Genomic DNA, 23,875 nt, shown 5'->3' with positions numbered 1-23,875 from the left:
TAAAATTTGCTTCAGGGAGGCTTGATAAAGCTCAACCAGGTGCTTTGGCGTATGACAAGTATGTGACCAGTGCCTTTTTCTTCCACATCTATAGCATGTATTTTCTGCATTTGGTTCTTGCACCGCTTCATGCTTTTGTTCCTTCCTTTTCCACTTTTGGTCGTGAGGAGGCTTCTTTGGTGCATTATTATTACTATGATTGGGGTTTCTTCCCCGACCACGACTGGGGCCACGACCTCTTCCATGTTTAGCTTGGTGGAAGTTCGTCTCATTCACTTCAGGGAATGGACAAGAACCAGTAGGTCGACTTTCATGGTTTTTCGTTAATAGCCCATTATGTTGCTCGGCTATAAGAAGATGTGAGATAGGTTAAAAATACTTTTTAAATCCCATCTCTCAATATTGCTGCTGCAGGAGCATATTCGAGGCATGAAAAGTGGTGAAAGTTTTATCCAACATATCATGATCAGTAATATTATCACCACATAATTTCAATTGGGAAATAATTCTGAACATAGCAGAATTATACTCACTTATAGATTTAAAATCTTGTAGCCTTAGATGAGTCCAATCATATCGTGCCTGTGGAAGAACGACCATCTTCAGGTGGTCATATCTATCTTTCAAACTATTCCACAATATGACTGGATCTTTAATAGTAAGATATTCCATTTTCAGGCCCTCATCAAGGTGATGACATAGGAATATCATTGATTTGGCATGGTCTTGGTTAAATGCATGATTTTTGTCTTTGATGGTGTTTGCCAGACCCATCGCATCACGATGAAATTCAGCATCAAGCACCCAAGACATGTAGCTTTTGCCCGATATATCCAGGGCAACAAATTCAAGTTTAGAAAGATTTGACATTATTTAGGAAAATAAAGTTCTTACCTCAAATACTTTCAAAATATTTGCTCGAGATGGCAGAGTCTCGTGCTGATAACGTGTTATAAAATAAAGACTTTAAAGTAAACACAAGTATATAGAGAAACTGTTATATTATTCGAATTCAAACTGGTGTACATAATGAACTGAAATCTCTTCTATTTATAGAAGAAACAAAACTGTTGTGTAAGCTGCTATGCAAGCTGCTACTACAAGCTGCTGTGTAAGCTGCTACTACAAGCTGCTGTGTAAGCTGCTATTATATCAGATATGGATAATCTTCTACCGAGAGCAATGTATACCCATAACGGAGTACTAAATGGATAAGCTTATTATACCCGGTATGGATAATCTTCTACCAGGGGTAATGTTTATCCATAATCGGGTACTGAAGTGATAAGCTTCTTCAGGAATCTTATTTCTAATAGAGTACTAAATAGATAAACATATTTACGGCGGAGTCCCATATGGATAAGCTTCTTCAGGAAGCCTATTTACAACAGAGTACTAAATGAACATCCATAATATAATATATTTATAACAGGAGAAACATTATTCCTTTTCTAGATTATTCAGTCTGAAATGATGGTTAAGATCTAGAACAAGACAACTGCTCAAGTTGAATGGTTATCCTTCTAGGAAAATGAGCCTAGCTTCTAGATAAAAGCTAACTCATGCATGGCTAGCAATTTGGTACAGGATTTTTTGAAAATCTTTTACTTTTCTTTTCTATCTACTACAAATCAATCCAAAACCCTATTACACCTCATTCTCACCACCAATATTATTTTGCCCTTAAATGGGATAACAATTAAATTTGTACGTGGTTTTAATGATACACAAATTGATTTAACACAAATAATCAAGAGAATTAGACAAACAACTCAAAGACAAAATAAATGATCAAACCAATTGTAATGTTATGGCCTAGCCTGAACCTATGTTGAACAATAACTTTGCCAGGTTCGAGACCAGTTGTGAATGATAAACAGAACAATCAATTAAGAACGTTAACAATAGCTAAAAAATAGAAAGTAAATTTGTATTGCTTTGATTCTCGTGTTACCATGTGTATTACAAAAGAACAATTTATCCTTTATATAGCAGGAGAGTTTCATCCCTAGTACAAGTCTAAAAAAAGAAAAATCATCCTTTCTCGTCAATTACTGATCCGCAATCGACATCGAGCGAGATCTGTGCTGCGATATCCGGTTAGGCACGAATATCATGACACTCTATCTGTCATATGTAATGGTTTACCATGTTTCCCGAGGTTTAGAACTCGTTCTGGGTCCAGGGAGCATCGTTTTATTATGCCCGATGATGAACACATCGTTCACCTTCTATGGGTCTCGATACGAAGGGCTCCCAACTTTTGTTTTGATCTCGTGCATCCATGCACTTCTTCATTTTCTTCACTAGGAAATCGGGGTATGCATTATTCTCGATTTTTTCTGTATACAAATAGTCCCCTCGTTTTCCATAGAGTAGGCTTGCTAAAACGATGGGAAACGATAGATGAACCCCAATTCGTTCCTTCGTACGTTACAACTGAGATGACGGATAAATCAAAATGTCCCATCAGTCGTATCGTTCTGACTTCGGACACGTGTCAGTCACCGGCTAGCTGCCTTCGAATGCGAAAGGTCGCGCATTGATTGTTTTTTTCCTATAAAAGCCTCAAGCTTTTTCATTTTTTCCACTTTCTGATTCTAGACTTTACCCTCGAACTCCCTAACGGCTTTCAACTTCTCCAAATCTTCATACATTGTTCTTTAAGCCTTTATACCTTCATCTTCAATCCCCATACATCTTCTTTGAACCTTCAACCCAGACCTTCATACCGTCATACCATCTTCAAATCTTCATATTTTTCTTCAGACCTTCTTATTTCCCAGATTACAATGGCAGAAACCTCCAAGTCAGTGCCTCAGCAGGCTGCTCCTTCATTTTCCCACCCGGTCACAGATGCTGAGGTGGCCATTCTCGAAGTGGCTCAGGAGCCTCCTATGAAGATCTTCATACACGGGGGATGCTTTATCGGGGACGACTTCAAGGTAGAGAAGGCCTATAGTCAACAAGACTGAGGCGAGGGGGCATGGAGATACATATTCTCTGTCATAAAATAAACCCTACCCATAGTCCGAGCAGACTGTAAATGAGAGGGTAAGGATGTGGTCGTTCCCGGGCCTAACGACGATATTACTAGGTGTGCCTCATAGTCCTTAGTCCTTGCTTTTTTCAAAAGGTACGAGGTGTGCCTCAGGCAAATCCATCCATCCTTCTAGAGGATCGTGATCCTCTTACACCATTTCGTGAGCAGTACCGAAGCCCCTCGATTCACCCTAGACCATCTACTTCGCCCCTTGGCACAAGCTTTCAAAGGGCAAATGAGAGGTCGTTCTCATGGTAAGGTTTTTCCTTGAATAATTATCACCATGCTCTTAACTTACATAGAGATAACCCTTTTTCCTTTCTTATAGGTTTACCTAAGAGCACTGAACTTAGGTCATTGGCTGAGGATGGGGATCCATCCACGCTTGCCAAGCTCTCCGTTTTGGGGCAGCACGGGGCTGCCACGAATGAGGAGCAGAAGAAGAAGAAGAAGAAAAGAATAGAAAGTCCTCGGGTTCCCCGGAAGCTGAGGTGAAGAAGAAGAAAAAGGTGACCATCTGGGTTCGGAAGCCCAAGAAGATCACCCAATCCAAGGTACCGGACCCCGATTCTCTCTACCGGCGCAGGGACGATCCCGAAGATGACAACCTTTTTATCGCTCATGGGTCGACCCTTAATGATGGGGAGCAGGTGACGACCGAGAAAGAGGACCATGAGGTCGATCCTCCTCTAACTTGGGAATCAGAGAGAGAGCTAGAGGATGTGGCCTCCCAGGAAGTAGCCATGTTCCGAAGGAGGCAACCAGTGTCATTGACATCGTGGAGACTCCCTCCTATACCGAGTCCATGCTCGAAGTGGCACAACCGGGCATAGAAAAGTCAAGCGAGGGAGCGCAGGGCCCAGACGATACCCTCAACACATTTTTTGATGGCATGTATATGGCCGCACTAGAGGATATTTTTGGCTTGATCACCTAGAGGTCCCAAAGAAGGAAATGTCCTTGGGATCTGAAAGGTCGAGTTCGAGCGCCAAAACTAGTGAAGCAATTTCCTGCTCCGAGCATGGACCTCGAGTGCAACAGAATGGTCGTTATTACAATCTCAGAGGATGCTCGGGTCTTGTTTGATCCGGTGGGCATAGCCAGATACCTCCGATGCCTGGTGACCAAGGAGGACCGGGCAAAGATGAACGAGGTGGGTGCGTCGAGCCTCTTCAACAAGGTGTTATTGGTGCTGAACCGGGTAAGGCGTCAACCCTTTGTACCCCTTTGTGAATCTTACTTTGGTTTTTTATGTCCTCTACTAACTTTATTATTTTTCAGGCTTTAGTGTTTCACCGTAAAAGCTTCCTCCAATACCGCTTGGAGATTAGCCTGCTCGAGTTTGAGATCAAAGAGCATGTGTAGAAGAAGGATATGTACATGGCTCTTAGTGAGCAACATGACGAGGCCCTCAAAGACCTCCCGATTCTCCATGCCGAGCTAGAAAAAGCTCAGGAGGAGGCCTTGACCCTAAAGTGGGAACACGCCGACCTGGTTGAGAAGGTAAAGATCTTTGAGGCTAAAAATGAGCAGTTAGTCATGGTGACTAACAACACAACTTCACATGTCCAACAGAAGATACACCTGATCGATCAGCCTCGGGCTGAGATGAACGAGGCCAAGGCCACGACCGAAGTATGGAAGGGCAAGATAGACCTACTGGCTTTGGAGAGGAAAGCCTCAAAAGTGGAGCTAGCATCGATCGAGAACCAACTTCGGGTGGTGAAGGAAAAGGCCGATAAGTGGTCTTGGTTGGATGATGATCTTCGGGCACAACTAAGCTTAGCCGCCACGGAACGGGATGCTCTCGGACAAGAATATACGGCACTGAGGTCCAAATTGGATGCAAACTTTACTGATGCTGAGGAAATGGTGGACCAATACAAGGCTGATGTGGAGGCAGTCGAGACCCAATTAAAGATAAAGACTGAGCACATAAAGCAACTATCTCGGAGAATGTCCCTCGAAGAGATCCATACCCGAGGTTTTGACCTATCGACCGAGATTGAAGAATTTAGAAGGATCGAGGATGAAGCAAAGGATCTCTATGAGCCTGAGGGTCCATAAGGCTTTGAGGGATCTGAGGGCTCCAACGGTTCTAGCGATGAGTCGGGCCCCAGTGCAGACCAGGCATAGATTCCTTAGTATTTTTCTAGTTTTTCCTTATGTATTTTTTTGGTTTGTTTTGAGGCCGTTCTATCGGGTCTTTGTAAATATATTTTGGAGTATATAAAATTTTTCCCTTAATCGCAATACCGTGTCTTTACCTTTTCAGCATCTTCTTGAAATTTCTACTTGCGTATTATTTTTGATGCCTTAGCATAAAATTAGATGTTGTTCTGGAGCATCCATTTTTGGAGGATAGAATGGATCCCGACTTCAATGCAACTTTGGTTTGCTTGTGGGTTCAAACTGTCGGTGAGACCGAAGGTTTTTAAGATGCTTAAGTGTTTTCAGATGATATCTTTGTCGAGGGTAACCATTTAGTGGGTTTCGAATTTTCATAAGGGCCTTACTTTGTCGTTACAAACTCCGGACGTCTTCGAGCCATTTTTATGGTGCCTATAGCCTTTTATATTTGGTAACCACCTAACGAATTTAGTGCCTCCAAAATTTGGTAGCCCGGGTCATCCAAATTTTTATCGGGCGACAGTCCCCGAGTAGGGGTATCCCGTGGGCTTGAGAGTCCCCAAGTAGCGGTAGCTCGTGAACTTTAGGATCTAGGATGGAAGAAGCAAAATGTACAGTAACAAAGTGTAAGGGGAGTAGAAATTTCTTTCATTGCTCAGTATGCAAGGTACATGATCGAAGGCGCATAAAAACTTGTGCTATGGATAGAGTGGACTATGTGGGCATAGTTTATATGACTATTTGGCCCTTACAATGAATTCTAACCACCAAGACTTAGCTTTTAGCACTTACAATTTTCTTTTTCCCTTGCTAAAGATCTTAACCCGAAGGCAATAGCCTGCAGTATTCGAGGTCAAACTCATGAGGGCTCGAATACTGTTGACCTGAAGTAAATGATCATTGACTCTGGTTTGAGACCAGTCTTCAAATCTAAGGTAGAATGTTTTAATGTTGCCTTGTTAAAAACCTTGTCGGAAAACCCACATCGAGACAAAATCGGTTCAAGGGAAAAAGAGTGCAACACATGCTTTTAGACCTAATAGCCACATCTATCCTTAGCTGATTACCTGCATACGTTAGTTCGATTTAAAAAGTAACTGATTTCATATCTTAGCAGTAGTGCCACTTTAAGTATGTCACGTTCCAGTTGTTTGGTAGTTGCACGTCGTATCCCGCTTCGAGTTTATATGAGCCTTTGTCGATTATTCCAACGACTCAATATGGTCATTCCCAATTCATGCCCAGTTTCCCTTCATTCGGGTTCCCAGTGTGTAGTGATACGTTTTTCAACACCAAGTCCCCAACTTGAAAGTGTCAGAGGATGGCTCTTCTGTTGTAATACCTTTCTATTTGCTGCTTCTGGGTGGCCAACCGAGGGCGGCCTCCCGCATTTCATCCAATAGTTCCAAGCTCATGATCATGGCCTCGTCGTTTAGCCCTTTAGTTGCGTACATGAATCGTAGGCTTGGTTCTCCAACCTCGACTGGTATTAAGGTTTTGGCTCTGTAGACCAAAGAAAATAGGGTGGCCTCGGTGCTCGATTTTGAAGTCATACGATATGCCCATAGGACATCGGGCAGGATCTCCTTCCATTTCCCTTTTGAACTGGTCAACCTCTTTTTTAGGTATTGAAGTATAGTCTTACTCGTTGATTCCACCTGCTCGTTGCCACTAGGATGATAAGGCATCGATAGTATCTTCTTGATCTGGTGGTCTTCAAAAAACTTACTCACCTTGCTGACGATGAACTATTTTTCGCTGTCACAAACAATCTCGGCAGGCATTCTAAATCGACATATTATGTAGTTCTTGATGAAGTCAATGACTTCTTTCTCTCAGACCTTTTCGAACGCTTGGGCCTCAACCCCTTTGGAAAAATAATTGGTCATGAATAGTATGAATTGAGCTTTACTGGGTGCCTATGGTAGGGGACCGACAATGTCCATTTCCCACTTCATAAATGGCCATGGGGACAGGACCGAGTGGAGCATTTCCCCGGTTTGATGGATCATCGGGGTGTGTCTTTGGCACTCGTCGCATTTTTGTATGAAGTCCTTTACATCCTTCTCTATTTCAGTCCAGTAGTAGCCAACCCTAATCAATTTCTGAACCAAAGATCCTGTCCCCGAATGACTCCCCCAAGTGCCTTTATGAACTTCTATCATGGTGTATTTGGTCTCTCCTGGCCCTAAACATCTGGCTAGTGGGCCAAAGAAGGTTCTCCTGAACAATGCGCCGTCGACCAAGCTAAATCTGGCAGCTTTAGTGCGCAGGGCTCTCGATTATTTGGGATTCGAAGGTAGTTTTCCTGTCTTCAAATAGTTTATGTATTTGTTTGTCCAATCCTAAGTTAAACTCGTTGGGTTCACTTCGGTGTGGCCCTCTTCTATCACCGAGTTCATTGTTGCACTATTGCTCCCAAGCTGAATTCGTCAGAATCAACTGACAACCCCAAGTTAGCCAGTGCATCGACCTCCCTATTTTGATCTTGGGGTACATGCTGTAGGGTCCATTCCCTGAATTGATATAGGGTTACCTGTAATTTGTCCATGTACCTTCACATCCGTTCTTCTTTTACTTCGAACATCCCATTAACTTGATTTACCATGAGGAGGGAATCGCATTTGACTTCGATCACCTTGGCCCCAAGGCTTTTAGCGAATTCTAGACCTGCAATCATGGCCTCAAACTCGGCCTCATTGTTAGTCAATTTCATAGTTCTAATAGATTGCCTAATTATGTTTTCTATAGGCGGTTTTAATACGATACTGAGCCTGGACCCCTTCACGTTTGAGGCACCATCCGTGAAAAGGGTCCAGATTTTCGAATTGGTCCCCGAGGTTAACCTTAGTTCTCTTTCGACTTTGGGTATTAAGCCACAAAGTATGCCAAAATCTGAGATTTTTGGCGGTTCAGGGTCGATACTCGATATCGTACCCGCTAATTTCCATGGCCCATTTAGCCAACCGGCCTGAGAGCTCAGGCTTGTGCATGATGTTCCTTAGCGCGTAAGAGGTCACAACGCATATAGGGTGGCATTGAAAGTATGACTTTAACTTCCTGTAGGCTTTTAGCAAAGCAAGCGCCAATTTTTCCAGGTGAGAATACCTTGATCCGGCCTCGTCTAGAGTTCTACTATCATAGTAAATAGGAAATTGCGTACTAAAACTCCACTTACTGCCACCTCGGAAACCGCCAAGTAGAGGTTCAACTGTTCGTCTGCCTTCAAAGTGTTCAGTAGGGGTGGACTCGATAGGTACCGTTTGAGTTCTTCTAAAGCTCTGCATTCTGGGATCTAGGAAAAGTTATTCTTCGTCTTTAACAGTGAGAAGAATTGATGGCTTTTGTCTGAGGACCTCAAGATGAACCGGCCCAAGGCGACTATACACCCGGTCAGTCATTTAACGACCTTGATGTTGTCCGCCATGGTGATGTCCTCTATGGCCTTTATTTTGTCGGGGTTGATTTTGATCCCCCGGTTGGACACCATGAACCGAGGAATTTTCTTGATCCAACCCTGAATGCGCACTTCTCCGGGTTTAGCTTCATGTTGTATTTCTTTAGTATGTCAAAGGTCTCCTGCAAATGTTTCAAATGGTCCTCTGCTCGCAGGGACTTAACCAACATTTCATCAATATAAACTTCCATTGATTTTCCTATTTGTTCTTCTAACATCCGATTTACTAGGCGTTGGTAGGTGGCACCAACGTTCATTAATCCAAACGACATTATGTTATAACACTAGGTGCCGAATTTAGTGATGAAAGAAGTCTTTTCTTGATCATCGGGGTCCATCCAAATTTGGTTGTACCAGGAGTAGGCGCCGAGAAAGATGAGTATATCGTGCCCGACCATTGCACTGATCATTTGATCGATGTTAGGCAAAGGGAAAGAATCTTTAGGGCATGCTTTGTTCAGGTATTTGTAATATACACACATTCTTAGCTTATTCCCTTTTTTGGTACTACCACTACGTTAGCTCTCCAATTTGGGTATTTAACTTTTCGGATGGATCCTATTTTCAAAAGTTTGGATTCCTCATCCTTGATGAATGCATGTTTGGTCTCGGACTGTGGCCTCTTCTTACCGGGCGGAACTTTGGGTCCAAACTTAGCTTATAAGTGGTTATCTTCGATGGGATCCCTATCATGGAAAGATGGGACCTAGGGAAACAGTCTATGTTAGCTTTAATAAAATCAATAACTTTTTTCATGTGCTCGGGGGTTAAACCCATGCCCAAGTATACCTTTCGATCAATTAGGTTTTTGATTAATACGACTTTCTTGAACTCTTAGACCGTCGATTTGGTGGCACCTATGTCATTAGGAGTTATGAACTATCTCGGGACTCCGCAATCATCATCCTCATATGCTCCTCGTTCCTCTAGTTCGGCCAAGGCCGGCATAAGTAATTGCTAGTTAATTTCTTCCTTTCCGGTCGGCTCCGTGTTCCTTGATGTCAACACCGTTGGCATAAGATTACTCATCGATTGCGAACATCTCCTTTGCGGCCGTCTGCTCTCAGTAGACCGTCTTGACTCCTCCCGGTGTAGGAAATTTCAATGCCTAGTGCAAGGTCGAGCATACCGTCCTCATGTTGTGAACCCACAAACTTCCTAATGGAGCGTTACACCTCATGTCCCCTTTGATCACGTAGACCTTTGTCTCTTGGATTGTCCTGGTAGTGTTTACTTGAAGGGTTTTCTCCCCTTTAGTGGTTTCACATTCCATGTTAAATCCATTCAACACCCGGACAGCTGGCACAATTTGGTCCTGTAATCCCAATTGCTCTACGACCCTCGACCTGATGATATTGGCCGATCTATCTAGATCAATCAACACATGTTTGACTCAAGATTTATTTATAAGTACAGATATTACCAGCGCATCATTGTAAGGTTGCGCAATGCCCTCGGCATCCTCGTCGCTGAATGAAATAGTTCCCTTCAAAACATAATCTCGGGTGAGTTTGTCCCTTGTGATAGATACTTTAGTGCGCTTTATCATTAGCCCTTGGGGGACATCGATCCTGTCGCCCCCCCTTTTTCTCGCGAAATTGGGTTTCGACATTTTGAAAACTCCTTTTGAGAGAGTAGGGAAAAGGAATTGGTTGTTAGAGTCGCCACCTACCGGATTAATGTGCGTTAGGGAACCTATAGCAAATAACTCATATTATACCAGTTTGCATTACCAGAGATCGGGTAAGGGCTCAAATTACCTTGAAGGGAAGGTGTTAGGCATCCCTCGAGGTCCACAACGGTGGGTCCCGGCCGAACTTAAGTTATGCGAATTAGTCTAAGGAAGTGAATAAACTATTTAATAAGGATGGGGGGTCCTAAATTATTTAGCCTATAAGATCACCTCGTGCAACATAAATAATACTTCGTAACTCCCCCAAGACGGGGTGTTACTCATATTATCCAGCGGGCACAGACTATCATCTCCTGCTACCCGATTACTATCTTTGAGTTTTTTTACCTAAAGCGCTCTAGTTGATTCTAACTCATGTCCTATGCATGCACTACCCGTCCCTTACCTAAGGTCCTTGAGGCATTGGGACCTCTATTTGGGGAAGTTCTAAACGAGGCATAAGGTTCTCAAAATTGTAAAATACTAGGCGACAAGCCAAACAATTAGGACTTTTCAAATAAAGACAGATAATGGGGTCACGTTAACCTCCGCATGTAAACAGCAAATGCACGCAACTAATTTAGCAGGCTTTATTAATTTTGGAGTCCTATGGGCAGGATATCTATGTGGCGAACAAGAGAGCAGCAGTATGTGGAGTCAGTTCTTAATGCGGGGTTAGGGCCGACGTATATTTGCCTACTGATTTTAATTCACTACCATATCTGGACGTTTCAACAGTAAATCACAATCATAAGTCCAGAATTATTGTTAAACCCTATAGGCATATTGTCTAAGTGATTGGCAGTGATAATCACATAAACACATTCAGAATCACTTAATTGAATCCTATAGGCATGATTTCTATAATTGAACTGATTTTAACCCTAGAGGCATGATTTCTACAAGTGAATTGACTTTAACTCTATATGCATGATTTCTACAAGTGAACTAATTTTAACCCTATATGCATGTTTTCTTCAAGTGAACTGATTTTAATCCTATAGGCATGATTTCTAGCATTGAGCTAATTTTAATCCTATATGCATGATTTCTAGCATTGAGCTGATTTTAATCATATAGCCATGATTTCTAGCATTGAGTGGTATATGAGCAGGGATTATACACATTGAGCCAGAAAACAATTAAGCCATATATTGATCCTATAGGCATGATTGCTAACACATAATTACTAGACAAATTGACATACCTAAAGGCATGATTTCTAATAGATCACAGTGTTAGTCCTATAGACAGGACTTCTAACATGTAAACACAACATAGAACCTATAGGCAAGATTTCTAACACACAACAACATAATATGGAACTTATAGGCAGAATTAATAGCACATATAGAGATCCTATAGGTAGGATTTCTACCCCACTTTGCAAATAAAAATAAGAAACCCTTCCCAATTTACTAAATACCCCAGAGTTGTTTGTTACGAAATTATTATAGACCAGATTAATGCATGCCTACAATAGGCCCAAATACACCGGGGCAACCCAGGCCTTCAAACCATAGCAGCTCCAAGGCTGATTTTCATAGATACACAATAATCAGTGGTGAATGATTCACCCATTGCCCACAGAACCCAAATCTCTAGTGTGTTAAAGTTCCCAAGGGCTTCAAGAATCCATGGCAAGGTTTGTTGATACCCAATTTTCCCTATATATTTTAAATATGCATAAATACCTTCAAAATAGCATATATATGCATATATAAGCATGCCCAAGGTTTTTATTATTTTTCCATAATTTTTAAGGGTTTAAATTGATTTATTTTCTTCTTTTTTATCCATAAAATCCCCAATAATTATTTCCAAAATTATTGTTTTAATAATTCATCTATTTAATTTCTATATTTATGCCAAAATATGGCTAATGTAATTTTTATGTATTTTTACAATTACATTTGGTATTTTTAAAGCTAAATTGCATATAATTGCAATGTTAGCCCATTTTGAAATATAATTATGTTTTATACGCATAAAATTGGATCTTGTATTTTTAAATTGTTAATTATGTATTTAAAATTGTTTTGTCACCTTAAATTATTTTCCAAAAATTATCTATTATTTTTATATATTAAATAGGGAAACCTGGCTATTAAAATTATAGCCAATTTGGCTTTAAATTATAGCCAAATCGGACCCCAATTCCCAGCCCAATTTTACCATTAAAAAACCCGACCCATACCCTATTAACCCTTACCCAAACCCGAAACCCACCTACCCGTTTTAATCTTGACCGTTGATCTTCCAGATCAACGGTCCAAATAATTCCTTTCCTTTTTAATTTCCAAATGACCCCTAAACCTAATTCATTTCCCCTAATCCGCCGCCTTCAGATGCTCTATCATCTACACTCTTCTCTCAAACCTAACCCTAGACTCCTCCACTCCCCTCTGTCTCCTGTCATCTCTGGCGACTATCCCTTTCAGCCCAAGCCTGCAATGGGTCTCTCATCACCCTACTCATCATCTATAAGTCCTTCAAAGATCCTGGGCCATGTCGATTTGGACCTAGGGTTTCTGTTTCTGTTACTTATGGGTTCTCCGGTGTGATTTTGGGCAAAATCACACCTTATATGTCACGATCGGTGAAGTTTCAACAAGTTCTTTTGATTTTTACTTGGGTTTCTTTTTGAAACCCTAACTCTCTTCTGAATCTGTAATATCTATGTTATTTTTATTCTTTAATCCTATTTCCTTCTGTGATTTGCTTATTCTCGAGCTTTCTTCTGAAAGATCTTCTACTCTAAACCATTTTTATTCCCTTTATAAAACTAGGGTTTTTGGAGTTCTTTCTATACCTATTTCGACTGATTTCTTTATGATTAAACCTTTTTCCTTATCCATCTCGACCGATTCTAAGTTTTACTGTTTTTAACTCAACTCTGTTAAAAAGCCCTAATTTCTTAAAGATTTTGTTTACTTGTTTCTGTTAGTTAGCATGATTTTTTTTACTTGTTTTTGTGTGTTAACCTGATTTTCTTTACTTGTCTCTGTGTGTTAGCTTGATTTTCTTTACTCTGCTTCTCTGTGTTAGCATGATGTTCTCCACTTTGGTTCTGTGTGTTAGCATGACTTTCCTTTACTTTGTTTCTGTGTGTTAGCCTGTTTACCTGGTTTTTGTTAATCTCTTGTGGTCACCATGCTTCGAATATGTTCTGCTGAATATCTAGCCTACTTACATCACCTCTATATGGCTGTGTTTGCTCATCTTTTGTTTCTTTCTGCCTATATAATCGACCTTATTTGTTTGCTACTTCTGTTCAATCGCCTCTATTTATATGTTGAGGTATGCAGAATCATGACTCCCCATGATTGATTCTGATTTTCCTTAACTTTTGGTAATTGAAAGATTTTCCTTCAAAGTCCTAGAATTCTACTCGTCTGTTTGAATTAACTGATTGCATTACCTTATTTACTATGGTACTTTATTTTACTTAGTCTTTCCTTAATTGGGTCCTTTTGAATTTGGTCCTAATTGACTACTTTATGCTTACTGAATCTTGACCCTTTCCTTATTTAATCATGCACTGATTTTCCTTCCTCTCTTATATGGTACTGAATCTTCCCGTTTGGCCTTGACTCCTTTAACTCAAGGAAGTACTTCCTTGATTCTCTAGATGATTGATTCTGAGTTCTTAAACTAGTATACTACTATGATTTTTTACCTTATTCCACTACCTATTTTAAACTATAAATACTCTAAGTCTTTCACAAACAGCACACACACTTGGATTTCAACACCCCCTCCCCTCTTACTTAAAATCTCTGTGTTATTCTACTACTACTAGTCGGCTGCAAGCCAAGGCTAATCATATGTACTCCTTGGTTTTTTCATTCTACTTACTTTTTATCTTCACTGGTATGTCCTAGTTTAATTTAAAGTCTCAACAACAACATGTGTCTCTTCGTGTTTCAGTTTTTTTATTTCTAACATACTTTCACTTGTGGTTTTTTTGTGAAGTTTGTAGTTAAGCATGTTAATGTGACCCCCTCCCTTAAAGTTCATGTATTCCCTTTGTGTGATTCAAGCATGCCTGAACAATTGTAATCTTTTATCTACTGTGCACTTGCCACTTTGTAAATCCCAAATCTCTATTCCCCTCTATGTGTTCAGGACTGGTTTGTGATTATGCCAGTGTCAAACTATCTCTGAGCAGGTCCAAACCAGTCCTAATACTCCTGTTGGGGTCAGGTGTCTGCAGTCAATGTCTATGTATCCCCAAACCCCTTAACCCCTATATGATTACTGAATTCATTTACTTAATGTATCTGGTCCTATCTGGAAATGTTTGAACCCTGTTTACTAAACCAACTTCTTTTCAATAACCTCTTTTACTAATTGCTTTCAAAATAGACCTTTCAATCCAGTCTTTAATAAACTTTTTTCAAACATGTGTCCTGCACTTTCACTCTACTCCTAGTTAATAAGTTTTGCCCCCTCTAGTATGTGTACTACCTTGGGATCCTCATGAGAACCCTTGTAACTCTAGCGTACTAAGATTGGCTTTCCACACTGCACTGGTTCAATGCTTGGCAATTAAGTCGAGGTATAAGCAATGCCCGGGGTCCTTGAGACCCTTAGGGAACTTTGATGCACCTAGACTCTGATTTGTCTATGGAAATGAGGCTTGAAAGACCATTGGAGACTTTTGGTAACTGTGGCCTGATTGCAAGCTCTCTATAGAATAGCTTTTTAATTTTCTATTTCACTTATGTAATTCATTTGTTGGCCCGTAATAACTTGTAAACAAATATTTGGGGTATTTAGTGAAAGGGTAGGTAGATGTATACTTTGTGGGGTAACCTGGGTAGAAATCCTACTTTTAGAATTTATTTTCAAATTAGCTTGCCTTACTCGATAGAAAACATGCCTATAGGGTTTTATTCCTGTTGAATCTGATTGCTTTTGCATAATAGAAAACATGCCTATAGGGTTTTTATTCCTGTTGAATCTGATTGTTCTTGCATAGTAGAATCATGCCTATAGGGTTCCACTTTTAATTTCATAATAGAAATCATGGCTATAAGTAATTCACTTTTAATGTCACTTGCATCAGATACAAACCATATTCTTAAATCCTTCATTTGTCATGTTAGAAACCATGTTTCTAGGTTCCAAACCATCATATTTTAAAATCAACTCAAGTGTAGATATCATGCCTATAGGATGTAATTCTGATTTAGTAAGTCTTTCATATGCTACTGCAAATTTACTAAAAACAGTAATACGCCTAGATATCATATCTATAGGGATCTAACTCGCAATTATGTCTGGTAATTTTAATTAGCCCAATAGAACAATCGTGCCTCACCTAGTTTACTTCTCAAAACTGGCCTTATTAAGCGATAACTTTTCTAAAATTAGTCCTTTCAAAACTGCTATAAATTCATTAGATATCCTGCCTATAGGTTTTAAAAGGGACTATTTCTGAACTTGTTTTGTTTCTGCATTAACATAAATATCAATCCTGTATATAGGCAAGACTTAGGGCATTTTCAAAACTTGCACTTCTCTGAAGCTGTTTTGTTGCTCAGCATTTCTGAATTCTAATGGGCTTTTAAAAGAGATCCTAGGCAACTAATAGGTTGTGAGTTCTGTATCTGAAAGTGGTTTATTCCTACATAATCACTTAGAAATTCTGCTTTAGGACTCTAATTACTAAAGATCTTACTTATGGTTGAGTCGTGCTGCATGTATGCTTGTTTGCGGAGAAAACTATCAGCCTTTAATTGCTCCACTTATGTGAAAGTCCTAAATACTTTTCTTTGACTGTCGCCTTAGATTTTTTCCTTTAAAGCCTTAGGGGTATGTCTAGAACTGCCTATAGGTAGAGGTCCTAACTCCCTCCGGGACTATTAAGAAGGGACGGGTAGCAGCACACAATAGGAATCAGTGACCAACACTCGCTTTGCATGGCCAATAAGGGGACGGGAAGGGTAGACATGGGATATGATGACTACGTGTTAATGTCATGTGTAGCCCCTCAATGAAGAGTGTTTACCGGATATTGCGTGGGGTGATCCTATTGGATAAACAACCTAGGACCCCCCTTTACCCCAAACCTTCTCCTTGTTTAACACTTTCCTTTATAATTTGTTCAACCTTTATTTCACTACTTGACTTGTTCAAACGTGCTGTACTTATTTGATTCAACTATTTATATGGACTAATTTGTAAATATAAGTTCGGTCGATACCCACAGTTATGGACCAAAAGGGGTGCCTAACACCTTCCCCTCGAGGTTATCTCGAGCCCTTCCCCTAATATCTGGTAATGCAGACCAACCCAAGAGTTAATCACTCTAGGTGTCCTAACGCACCATAATCTGTTAGGTGGCGTCTCTTCAAATACCCAATTCCCAAAAGGAAATGAGTCACTGCACCCCATGGAATGTCGAAACCCGGACCTCTCTCCGTGAGGAGGGGAAAAAGGGGGCGCGACAGCATGACGACTCTGCTGGGGATATCTTTAGGCTCTTACCATAACGAACTTGTTTTTACAAATTAGTCCAAGCATGTTTATCCCATACCCTACTCCCTTATCTAGATTTTATTGTCTATTTTGTTTTTTTTTCAAGCGTTTATGATTCCTTTATTACCCTGAAAACTGACTTGTCTCTTTGTTTTCCTTTTTATGTAGATGTCTTTTCAATTATTTAAATGTTGTATTTATTTGCCTACATGTTATTAATTGCTACATAAATCATGCTCCACATCATATTCCACTCGTGCATCTCAAATCTTATAGCAACGCTTTAATGAGTGGTTGCGCTCTTTCTATTTGCTACACTTAAATTCGGAAAGGCTTATTTGCGGTAAAACAAGTCGATCAGTGGTGCAGTCAATGGTTTTGTGCCTTCCCCCTCAAGTTGTCCGCTTGAGGGTACTAGTCTAAAACCCCATAGAAACCTTACTCTGTTTAAATTGTGCATGCATCATGGTCAAACCTAGTTGGATCAGTTATGTTGTCCACATAATGATCCTTTAAGATAAGCCTTATTCAAAGTCCATCGGATTTTCCATAATCCCAACGGACACAATCATGTTCTGTGCATTAATTTGGAGGACTAAATGTCGATATGCTGATCGTAAATGTATAAGTAGTCGAGTCTGGTGGGGGTAAGGCCTAACCCTTTTGTTTTGCAGAAAATGAGGAATAAGGTCCCCAACTTCGGTATGGTTAGCACACCCTCACTCTTGCTAGACTGGTGGAGGAATCTTCCGTCAAATGACCAAATCAGCGAATGGAAAGAGAGGGCCGCGAAGTCCAGCGAAAAGCTGGAATATCTCGAATATAGCCTGTTGGAATTGGAAGGAAAGGTGAGGAAGAGAGTCACCGATTGCTAGAACGTTGAGGGAAATGAAGAGAACATTTGGCAAATGCATTTTTACTGGTGAACCTACGCGAACTGGAGGATTTAATCAACGAGAACATGGAACCTGAGGAAGGTCCTTCTGGGACCAAATAGATTAGATTTACTTGCTTTTCTTAAAATGTAATAAGGCCCCAATAGTGACTTGTTTTTGTTATTATGTTAGTGTCGTTTTGGATTCGTCTATTTTATATTATGAAATGAATCATTTATTGGCATTTTAAGTTCTCCAAATTTATTTATCGCTAGACCTACCTTGGGCACAATGAGGCTCCCAAATTAGGATACAAATTTATATCTCGCACTATGTGTGTTTAAATACTGCAAACATTTCAGGATCCTCGCTAACTTGTTACCTGTTTGTTTTGATTATTTTTTATTATTATTATTCCCATCACCATAGGTTGGTTCATCCATACTGAGCTCATCAGCATATCATACCAGATCCAGAGTCCCTCCACCTCCTCCTCCTCCAAGTAGCATAAAAAGCAGAGAGAAATCAAAGATGGACGACTTAAGTGGGATACGAAAGGAAAACATTGAGAACGCAGAGACTTCCGATGATCGTAGTACTCCAGCCCCAAATGACCTGGTTTTGAGACTTGAACAAAAGATACTAGAATTGCAAGGAGAACTTGAGCAAGTCCACAATTTGGTAAATTTGTCACTCACCCTCAATGTCCCTAATATCCACCAACAGAATACAAAGAACCCAACACTTCCTCAAAACACACAAAACCAACAGCCGCAAAATCCTACCATACCAAATCAATACACTACTCCACCACAAAATATCAATCCATTGCCGATACCAAATCCACCACAACAACATCAACCAATCCCCTACCCACCGACCACCACTTACCATACTCCCCAAAATACACCACCACTCAGTCCCGATCCATAAAACTCCACCAATGACCATCACTATACCCAGGTTCCTGGCATCCAACAGAGCAACCCCATATACGTGGAAACTATACCACATTCTACCCAGCCAATCTTTTGTGCCCCAGAACCCTCCGAAAAGGACCTGCTCATTAAGAACATGGTCGAAGAACTCAAGAAGTTAACAAGCCGAGTTCAACGTGTTGAAGGTGATGGGGGGATAGAGGGTTTGAATTATGAAGATCTGTGCATACAGCCCGATGTAGAATTGCCATAGGTGTACAAACTTCCCAAGTTCGAAATGCTCGATGGTACGGGTGATCCCAGGGTTCACTTAAGGATTTATTGTGACAAGCTTGTGGGGGTTGGAAAAGATGAAAAAATTTGAATGAAGCTCTTTATGAGGAGTCTTACTGGGGACACATTGTCTTGGTATATTAGCCAGAACCCCAAGAAATGGTGCATTTGGGTGAGCATGGCATCAGATTTCATGGACCGATTCAGGTTCAACACAGAAAATGCACTTGATGTTTTCTACATTCAGAATCTCAAGAAAAAAACCTACTGAGACCTTCCACAAATACGCTACTCGTTAGAGGTCGGAAGCCGCCAAGGTCAGGCCCGCTTAGGACGAAGAACAAATAAATAAGTTCTTCGTTTGAGCACAGGATCCGCAATATTATGAAAGGTTGATGGTTATCGAAAATCACAAATTCTCTGATATCATCAAACTCGGGCAAAGGATCGAGGAAGGAATCAAAAGCGGAATGGTAACAAATTTCGAGGCACTACAAGCCACGAACAAGGCATTCCAGTCAGGTGGCATATCAAAGAAAAGAGAGGTTGGGGCAGTAATGGTGGCCCAAGGCCCTAAAACTCCACTCACATACCAAACACCCCTACCCTCGTACTAAACACCTCCACCGACATACCAAGCACCTCCACCTACATACCCAAGCACCTCCACCCACATACTAAGAATCACCACCTACATATCAACCCTCATCTCCCAGATATTCTCAACCATCCACTGTCCATCACACCTATAATTCCCAACCATCCCACTTCCAATCACCACCAAATCGCCAAAATTATCCAAGACCAAGACCCAATTTCGACCGCAAGCCACCCTGACAATACACCGCCATTGCTGAGCCCATCGACCAATTGTATGAAAGATTAAAGGCCGCAGGTTACATCACTCATATTCCCGCTGTGGCGCTAGAAAATCCATCTCAATGGGTCAATCCAAACAAAACCTGTGCATACCACTCCAGTATGAAAGGGCACACCATTGCTGAGTGCTGAACATTGAAGGAAAAGATCCAGATACTCATCGATAACAAGGTCATCCAAGTGAAGGAAGTCGTACCCAATGTCCGTAACAATCCCATCCCTGATCACAGAGGTGACAATGTATACGTTATAGAAACAAATGAGGAATGGGAACCTGAGGGATCAATCGGGCTTATCCGAGAAGGCGATGACTTTAAGGTTGCAGTTACACTTACTCCTATCGTGGTTCAGACTCCGTCACCTATTGACGTTGAGGTAACTGCATCAATTCTATTCGAGGTTGAAGTAGCTCCGCCTGCAGCCACCTCCACTCCATTTGAAGTAGAAGTGGTCACACCTTTTATCGTGACGATGTCAACCACACCCCCATTCAAATCAAAGGCTATACCCTGGTATTATGTCATCGAGGCTCGACGAAAAGGGAAGGCTAAGATAGAGGAATCTGACGTCGTACAAGGGATGACTAGAACTGTAAGAGTCTATACACCTGAGCACCTGGGAGGTTCGAGTAAGGATGCCACTGCTAGATAGCCTGTCATTGAGATCGGACTAAATCACTTGTCAAGGAAAGAACAAGCGAAAGAATATCATGTTGTTCATCATCCGAACAAAGTCCCTGCTCAAATATCCATCCTATCACTACTACAGAATTTAGAGGAACACAAGAATACCTTGATTAAAGTACTAAGCGAGGCTTATGTACCCAATAATATCACTGGTGGAGAAATGGCCAACATGGCCAGACAGGTGCTGGAGAACCATAAGATTATCTTCCATAAAGATGAGCTACCGCCCGAAGGTCTGAATCACAATCGAGCACTGCATATTACAGTACAATTTGAAGACAAATTCATTGCTAGGGTCCTGGTTGATGGAGGTTCTAGTCTGAATATTTGTCCACTGGATACCCTAAAAAGGTTGGACAAAGGTTTCCATGAAATACTGACCAGAAACATGAATGTGAAAGCTTTCGATGGGTCCTAGAGGGCCACGATCAGAGAGATCAACCTTTGCTTGCAGATGGGGCCAACTTGGTTCGACGTTGAATTCCAAGTGCTTGACATACCAACCTCATATAATCTTTTGTTGGGCTGCCCATGGATCCATGATGCTAGAGTTGTACCCTCCACACTACATCAAGTCGTGAAATTCGAATGGAACCGCAAGGAGGTAATCATTCATAGAGATGGGAGTAATCCCATCTACACCAGTCAAACCATCCCGACTATTGGACATAGAAGAAGGCTGGGAGGAGAAACCTATCATCACATTGAACGGGTCAATGCCTTCGAGAAAGATAAGTGGTGGAGCAACAAAATAGAGAGCATACTAACATAGTCCGGATATGAACCCGACAAAGGATTGGGAAAGAATCTTTAGGGTATCACCAAGCCAATACGGCTGAAAAATCATGGTACCACCTTTGGGCTCGGATACCAGTATACATGGCAGATACAATATGGGGAACTGCTGAAGAAGAAGCACTAGCTGGACTGAAGGATTTGTTCTTGGAAGATGAGGATATGGACTGCAGTGCCATAATTGAGGAGGAGGAGGAAGAAGGACTCTCCATTCAGATTGTGGCAAAGGGAGCCGTTCTCAGGAACTGGACCGTTACACCATCCCGAGCCCACCGAGTCCCTAGGTAGCTTGGTAGAATTTATAGCCATTCTAGGCATTTTAAATTTCCAGCAATTTTGTTTTAAGATTTCTTTATTTAAAAATAAATGCTCAATTCATCGAGCCGAGCTTTGTTTGAACAATTTTCTTAGTTTTAATCAAACACATTTATCTTTTATCATTATTCATTACTATTTTTTATATTGTTCCGTTCTATAATGCTATTATTACTTTTCCTGATGAATCAATGACTGTGACATGTAATGAGGCAACGCAACATGAGAATAGTGACTCAGAGGAAAAAAATGAGATACTCGAGGAAATTGTTAGGGAAGTTGAGAACTTTGAGAACAAGCCTAAATCCAACTTGGATGAAACAGAAGCAGTAAATTTGGGAGACACCGAGACCATCAAAGAAACTCGCATCAGCATTCACTTGTCGCCAACAGAGAAGGAAGAATACATCCATTTTCTAAAGGAATATGAGGGTATCTTTGTGTGGTCGTATGATGATATGACTGGTTTAAGCACATCTATAGTAGCTCACAAGTTGCCTACCAATCCTATGTGTCCGCCAGTCAAGCAGAAACTCTGAAAATTCAAACCGGACATGAGTTTGAAAATCAAGGAGGAAGTTACCAAGAAGATCAAAGCCAAGATTATCAAGGTGGTTGAGTACCCAACATGGTTAGCTAATATTGTGCCAGTTCCAAAGAAAGACGGGAAGGTCTGAGTATGTGTTGATTATCGGGATTTAAACAGAGCAAGTCCCAAAGACGACTTCCCACTGCCAAATATACACATCCTGATCGATAATTGCGCCAAGCATGAGCTCCAATCCTTTGTAGATTGCTTCGCAGGTTATCACCAGATCTGGATGGATGAAGAAGATGCCGAGAAGACAACTTTTATTACGTCTTGGGGAGTATACTATTACAAGATGATGACATTCGGTCTAAAGAACGCTGGAGCTACTTACATGAGGGCCATGACAACCATTTTCCATGATATGATACACAAAGAAATAGAGGTATATGTGGACGATGTCATCATCAAATCCAAGAGAGTCGCAAATCACATAACAGACTTGAGGAAATTCTTCGATAGACTCAGGAGGTACAATTTGAAGTTGAACCCTGCAAAGTGTGCATTCGGGGTTCCTGCAGGAAAGTTACTGGGATTCATTGTCAGTCGCCGAGAGATCGAACTGGATCCGACTAAAGTCAAAGCTATTCAGGAGTTACCACCACCTAAAAGCAAGAAGGACGTGATGAGCTTCCTGGGGAGGCTCAACTACATCAGCCGATTCATAGCACAGTCCATAGTAATATATGAACCCATTTTCAAGATGCTGAGGAAAGATGCCAAGACAAGTTGGACCGAGGATTATTAGAAAGCTTTTGACAAGATTAAGGAATACCTGTCCACACCACCAGTTCTGGTCCCTCCAGAACTAGGACGACCTTTGCTACTTTATCTATCCATGTTAGATGGGGCCTTTGGATATGTTTTGGGACAACATGATGAGACAAGAAGAAAGGAGTAAGCCATATATTACCTGAGTAAGAAATTAACACTTTATGAAGCCCGGTATTCTCTACTTGAACGCACTTGCTGTGTTCTGACCTGGACAGCCCAGAAGTTGAGGCATTATTTCTGTGCCTACACTACATATCTCATATCCAGGATGGATCCCATGAAGTACATATTTCAGAAGCCCGTGCCTACTAGGAAGTTGGCTAAATGGTAGATACTACTAAGTGAGTTCGACATCGTTTATGTAACTTAAAAGGTAGTCAGGGGACAAGCATTGGCAGATCACCTTGCCAAAAATTCGGTGGGAGGAGAATATGAACCCTTGAAAATGTATTTTCCTGATGAAGAAGTATCATTCGTAGGAGAAGGCATTACTGAAGCATATGATGGTTGGAGGATGTTCTTTGACGAGGCCGCAAATTTCAAAAGAGTAGGCATTGGAGCAGTTTTGGTGTCAGAAACGAGTCAGCATTATTCCGTATCTGCTAAACTCAGATTTCCCTTCACCAACAACATGGAAGAATATGAGGCATGCATACTAGGGCTCAATATGGCCGTCGACATGAACATTTAAGAGTTGTTGGTGATCGGCGATTCAGCTTTGCTTGTGCACCATGTGCAAGGAGAATGGGCTACCAAGAATTCCAAGATATTGCCATATCTGCACCATGTGCAGGAATTGAAAAGGAGGTTCACAAAGATAGAATTCCGACATGTGCCCAGAATTCAGAATGACTTCGCCGACATTAGCCACTTTGTCATCAATGATACAGCATCCAGATAAGAACTATATTGCTCCCATCCCGGTAAGGATTCATAATCACCTGGCATATTATGCTTATGTCG

This window comes from Nicotiana sylvestris, chromosome 10, assembly GCF_000393655.2.
Source record: "Nicotiana sylvestris chromosome 10, ASM39365v2, whole genome shotgun sequence".
Lineage (NCBI taxonomy): Eukaryota > Viridiplantae > Streptophyta > Magnoliopsida > Solanales > Solanaceae > Nicotiana > Nicotiana sylvestris.
This window is presented reverse-complemented; position numbering follows the sequence as displayed.